This window comes from Amaranthus tricolor, chromosome 13, assembly GCF_026212465.1.
Source record: "Amaranthus tricolor cultivar Red isolate AtriRed21 chromosome 13, ASM2621246v1, whole genome shotgun sequence".
Taxonomy (NCBI): domain Eukaryota; kingdom Viridiplantae; phylum Streptophyta; class Magnoliopsida; order Caryophyllales; family Amaranthaceae; genus Amaranthus; species Amaranthus tricolor.
In genome coordinates this window covers 17204364-17211261 of record NC_080059.1, presented here as the reverse complement: position 1 = coordinate 17211261, position 6898 = coordinate 17204364, and the positions used below count along the sequence as shown (strand labels likewise).

The 6898-nt window shown below is 35.8% G+C and overlaps 1 pseudogene; it reads left to right on the top strand.

Moving 5' to 3' along the window:
* LOC130798875 (anamorsin homolog) overlaps positions 1 to 6731 on the top strand; it is an 8056-nt pseudogene extending 1325 nt beyond the window's left edge.
* Positions 6732 to 6898: the final 167 nt, after the last annotated feature.

Here is a 6898-nt window from a genome sequence, read left to right as displayed (position 1 = left end):
TTGTGAGAATGTCTGCTAGTTGGTCTTTAGATCTAATAAAGGGCAGATGGATGACCTTGCTTTCTAGTTTCTCCTTGATAAAGTGTCGATCGATCTCTACATGTTTCGTTCGTTCATGTTGGACTGGGTTTTCGGAGATGCTTATTTCTGCTTTGTTATCACAATACAGACGTCTTGCCTGTGTCTGGTGAAAGCCGAGTTCTCCTAAGAGTTTCCTAATCCATAGAATCTCTGTAACTCCTTTTGCTATCCCTCTGAATTCTACTTTAGCACTGGACAAAGGAACCACCTTCTATTTCTTACTCTTTCAAGTGACTAGTTTACCCCCTACAAGAGTGAAGTATCCTGAAGTAGACTTCCTGTCATCCCGATCACCAGCCCAATCTACATCTATGTAACCAATAAGATCAAGATTATCATTTTTTGAGTAGAAGACTCCTTTATTACCGGTTCCCTTTAAGTATCTCAGGATCCTCAGGACTGCTGCCATGTGCTCTACTTGAGGTTGATGCATAAACTTGCTTACAATCCCTACGGCGTAGGCAATATCTGGTCTCGTGTGGGATATGTAGATCAGCTTTCCCACTATCCATCTATAGCGATCTTGATCTGCTGCTTCTACCCCTTTAACAATTTGTAGACCATGATTAGCTACCATAGGAGTATCTGCGGGCTTGCAGTCTAACATGCCTGTCTCTGCTAAGAGATTTAAGATGTACTTTCTCTGATTGATGAATATCCCCCTTTTTGATCTTAGAACTTCTATTCCTAGGAAGTATTTCAGTTGTCCCAAATCCTTCATCTCAAATTCTTGGAATAATTTGCTCCTGAGACGGTCAATTTCCTTGGAGTCGTTTTCGATAATCACCATATCATCTACATAAATCACGAAGCATGTAATTTGTATTCCACTCCGCCTGAGAAATAGAGTATGGACTAAGTTGCTCTGTTTGTAGCCGAATCTCTTCATTGCTGTAGTGAATCTTCCAAACCACGCTCTAGGAGACTGTTTCAAGCCGTATAGTGCTCTTTTAAGTCGACACCCCTCTCCTTGGCTATACTCGTCTGAATACCCGGGTGGTGGCTCCATGTATACCTCTTCTTCAATCTCCCCATATAGGAAGGCATTTTTTATATCAAATTGAAACAAAGGCCACTCTTTATTTGCTGCTACGGAGAAGAGGACTCGAATAGTATCGATTTTGGCCACAGGTGAGAATGTTTCCGAGTAGTCTACCCCGTAAGTTTGTGTGTACCCTTTAGCAACAAGCCTTGCTTTATACCTCTCAATGGTTCCATCAGCATGATATTTGACTGAGAAAACCCATTTACAGCCAACCGTCTTCTTATCACCTGGTAGTCTGCACTTTTCCTACGTTTCGTTTTTCTGGAGAGCCATGATCTTTTCGTCCATAGCTTACTTCCACTTTGGTTCTTGGAAGGCTTCTTTGAAAAGGTTTGTTTCTCGTGGCTAAACCCGAGCCTATCTCTGAGGGACCAGTTCCTGATGATGAGACGCCGGTCATAATTTTTCGGCGTGCGATCTCTCGCCTGATTGATGCGTAGGCGGTTTCCACCATCGGTAAAGGTACACTATTGAGGATGTCCCTCTTCTCTTTGTCAAGATCGTCGTTAATCCCAGTTATGAATTGATAGAGCCTCTGTCTTTGAATGAATTTATTAAATTATGTTATATCCTGTGGGCAAATCATTGGATTTGGCATTCTCCTATCAATTTCTTTCCATAGTGTGTTGAGTTTACCGTAGTAAACCTCAATAGTGTCGTTGTTTTGCTTCAATGTTGCTGCCTTTGAACTCAAATCGAAGATTTGCAATTCGTCCTTACCACATCCTAAGAGACTTTCGATCCCTTGCCATAGGTTGTGTGCTGTTGTATAGTCCAGGAATTGATTTACAATATATCCATCTATGTTCTCAATTATCCACGCTATGACCATGGCATCTCTTTTTTCCCATTGGGAATAGTTGGGGTCTGATTGTTGCGGGGGTCCGGCAATGATGTGACTGAGCCACCCCCGACCTCCAATTGCTACATACATTAACTTGCACCATTTCGTATAATTGTGGTATGTGAGTTTTTCTGAAATTTTGAGTGATGTTGGGTTTTCGGTTTGATTGGTTATTTTGTTGAGTTTCTGAAACATTTGAAACATCTGTTCCATCTGTTCCAAAGACATTAGGGTTTGGTGAGTTTGTTCTTCTGATGAATCAGCCATTTGTAGGTAAGAACCGATAGATGATGAGTCCTTCCTGGATCTAAACCCTAAGGCTCTGATACCATGAAGAATTAATAATTTCTGGAATTTCGTTTTGAAAGATACTGTTTTCTCTCTTGTTTATTACTTAGAATCATATTCTATATATACATGAGCATTTATCAACTAGTAACTAACACAAAATAACTGTCTAATATTAAACATCCTAGTATAGTGTAACTGCAATGTATATAATGTAACTACAATGTAAATGTAACTGCACTTCAATACTGTTACTATTTTACTAAGGTTTATTTTGTTATATACTGCTTTACTGTCATTGTATTCTTGTTTCCTCCAGAGAGTATAATAGTGAATGGGAATGGTCTAAACTTATTCAAAACTTGAAACTGAAGGTTTTTATGCCATATTGTGCTCAATTGGTGACCAAGTTCCTACAAAGCTTTGTTTCAATTATGATAGCTAGCATCCGTGTTCTATTTAAGCTAGAGAAAAGGCCTTATAACAGTCATTTTTGGTACATGTGGAATACTAGCGTTCTCATCTAGTTGCTTATAAAGGCTGCATGTTTTGCATAAATCATCGCATTGCTTACTTTAGGTACAGTGACGCATTGACGCTGAGTTGAGCTTAAGTTTCCTGTCAAGTTTTTTTTTGAAATGTTTATTAGTGAAGTTGCATCATGTGAAAAGATTCGTTTATTGATAATTTTGACATTCTTTTTATTCTTGGAAATGAAAATGTTCCATTTCTTTTGTTGGTGTGTGGAGGAGGTTTTGTCGTGAACTTTTTTGATGCTTGCCTTATTTGAAGTCTTGTGGATTACCATAAAGCAAGTACTGCCCTTTATGATATATGTGGTCTTCTAAGAAGCTTTAGGCAGACTTATATCATACATCAAGATTAGGTTTTCACTTGTATTGCATTAAGTGAAGTGCCTATTGTTCATATCTTTCTATGTTGCTCTAAAATTATTTTGTTGGAACTTTGATGTGCGATATTTCATTTTTTAATAAATTTTTGATAGAATTTTTGTTTATTCTTGATAGAGTGAAGATTTATAATTCTTTGTTTCCTATTATAATGGACCTTTGTAAAATGACCCATTACATGATCACTTTCGATTTATGTGAAATTGCTGATGATGTTTGCTATTACAATCATCATGCAAAAATAAATTAATAGGGTGGTGCAGTTGTCGTACAATGAGAAAAACCATCCTCATCCTTTATGATGTGGATCTTCACCCTGTTATGATGGGGGTTGGTTTGGTAGAATTTAAAAATTTACGAATAGAACGATATTATATGATTTGGTCTTGTTTTTGCAATATGATTACAATAATAAGGTTGCATATATCGGATGCCCCAAACTCTAGTAATGAAATGTTGGTTATGGAATGTTTGTAAGTTCTTGATAGGTTTTGAAAGTATAATATGTAAATGGACATATGAGGAAATTACTAAGTTTTAGACAAAGGAAAGTCGGGAAGGTTGTTGAGATCCAAGATGGCTAGGACTAAGTCATTCAAAATGCAAAGTTATAAAGGAGGTCTACCCTTGCTAAGCATTAGAAGTTCCTGGAAACAGAAAGGTGCATATGTAAAGAGGGAAAACAATTAGTCCAAGTCTAAAAATTTGAGAGGGAGAAATGTCCATAAATCATCGTGATTTCTTTGTTGATATATCGAAGTTCATATATTGAACAACTGAAACTCCAATAGTAGTACCATTTTCTTATTAGCTTTGGAAAGGAAATGGAACTTTCTACCATTTTTGGGTATGTGAAGGATACTTTGAGGTGCGAGTTACTACATTGAGAAAATTGTGTATTTCTTATGTTGTTACTTAGGTTGTGTTTATGTATTATATGATAGACCAGGGGAGGAGCAAATATAATTGAGGTTTTGCTTTTTTTTGTATTTTTAAAAATTGAGACCCTTTATTAATTATAAAGATATTGTTTTCTAAAATAAAAATAAAAATGTTTTAGAAGTTGTTAAAAATTATTTTCCCTTCCCTAGTGTTAAGGAGGGAGTGATAAAGAAGTAATGGGTTAATAATTAATCATAGAGAAATGTAGAAATTTGAAGGCTTGAAAAGTTGATAAATGAGATGGCGAGGTTCTTTATGAATGAGTGAAAATTACATGGTGTGAAAGAAGATGTGGGAATTAAAGGATTGCTTTGGAAAGTGAAAAAAGAATGACAACAACAACGATAATGTCATAACCTTAATCAGAAGATTGGGATGGTTACATGAACTAATATCAATACCAATTGTCGTCCATATGAATTTTTCTTCACCATTTATATGGCTTTTCTACCATTTCAATTTGTAAATCTAGATCCTTCATATCCCTTCCACTCTTCTCGTCCTCTTTTTCAGTTCCTCGTGCTCCTATTTTTTATCTTCCTTATCGGTTTTTTAATACTTTGTCTTTGGCCATGTCCAAACCATCTTAAACGATTTTCCTTCATTTTATCTCAATGTTTGCAACTCCTAAATCCGTTCTTGTATCTTTGTTTTGAATTGTATCCCTTAAGGTATATTTACCCATTATGAAAGCATTCGCATTTCCACCACTCCTATCTTCCTACTATGATTCTATCTAAAAAGCCAACGTTCTGATCCATATAGTAGTGCAACTCTAATGGGATTTCGATGAAACTTGCTCTTTAATTTTAGGTGTACCTTGATAACATAATATCCCAGTAAACGCTCTCCTTTTTTGTCACCAATGCATAATTTTGTGGGTCACAACTTATTAGATATCTCCACTATTTTGAATTATAAACCCAAGATATTTGAAGTATCCACTTAAAGCGATTTCTTTCTATTCTAGCTTTATAGTGCCTCTCATTATCTCATTTGTGATAAGAGAAAGAGGGACAAATTAAGTAATACTCTAACCATCCACTCTACCTTATTACTCTTATTATTTTAATATCATTTTTCATTATGAGGCCCCTTGACTTCGGATGCTTTGTACGTGCACACCCCCAAAATTGCCCATATAATAAACCGAAGAAGTCTATATATGCCATGCACGGTAGTGTGCAATTTGTAAAAAAATGTAGCTATTGTACCATAATTGTTAGATAAGATAGAAATGTAAATGGATCTGTATTACTGTAATTCACAACATTACATAGAAAAAATAAATACAAGCATTTGATCGGCTTGCACTCCCCGAGTCCCATGCCATGAGCATGAAACCTCACTAAATGTGTATACAATATTTTTATGTCTTTCTTTATTTTTACTCATTTTTCCCTTCTCCAACTTATAGTATATGACAGATTCCCTTACTACCTGTGTAGTCTGGACTATAAAGTTGGATTAAGTGGTGCACTTGACTTTTCTAAACGTTACGTAAACTTCTATAAATAAGTGTAGAGATCTTTTTTTATTTTTTTTATTTTTTTTATTTTTTTTCTTTTGTTATTCTAATAGCTGCTTAGCATTGGACATGCCATTACGTTGTTTTTATGGTGGTTTGTGAATGAGTTGCTTCGATCTCCTGCCTAGTTCTTATACCACAGCCACAGTGTTTCAATCTAATATTTTCCACCATGAAATTACAATGTCCAATTATGTTTTTTTGATGAGCAAGAAATAGATGCAGTTCCTACTGCCTAAGCCATTTCCTAACTTCCGAAAAATACCCGTGATAACTTTGTTGCCTGTTACTTTATGAAGGGTCATGCGTTCCTGTTACACAGATGTATTATTCCAGAAAACCCTTGATAATACTTCTACTGCTTGGTTTTTGATGCTTGACTTCCGTCCTCCAGAATCTAGATATCCATAGCACCTTTAGCTTTCATCTATCTCTCTAGTTAGAAGTTACTGGGTTGACTTTTGGGTCTTTATATATACCTAAACAATTTAACTTCAAAGTTTAACAATTTTGACTCTCCCCTATTCTCCTTTTCTCAAGTTTTATCCAAATACACTATTAGGGACTGAAGGAACTGTACCTCAGATACATTTTTTTGAATGTTTCTGATTCCATTTATGTTTCCTTGCAACTCCACTCCATACTGATTTGAGAATTTACCATACCGTGTTTGCCTATACCTGAAATGATATGGCTTGTGATGTAGTATGATGATAGTAACATAATTTGTTAGAGAATTCATTTCTTGATTTGCTCACTAAAAATGGTCCAAAAATAGCCTAAAATCGACCATAATTCGCAAGGAGTTTAGCGAATTTGTGATACTGGCCTGAATGTCCACTAAAATCAGTTACACTGACTGCCTTTTAATGATAGTAGTATGAATTAAACTTTTTATGTAGTTTGCATCATCTATAGAATGCATAAACCCTGTAATGCGAGACCAAGTTTGGTCAGATTCAGCCCCATGTACGTCTTATGCGAACTTTTCTTCAGAGATTAAATATATGACCCTTATCCGTGACAAAGTTGTACTGGATTTTGTTGATGCAGGTATCATTGTCGGATAATTTCCTTGCAGCTGATATATAGACCGGAGCAATATCAAATTCAATTGCATCTTTACGAACACCGTTTACGCTGTTAGAGAGAAATGATCATGGTGTGCATTTGTCTAGAATGTATGTAGTTTAAGAAAACCGTCTGTTCACCTCATTATAGTGCTTCTTGTATGTAAAGACGGTAATTTGTTGATCAAA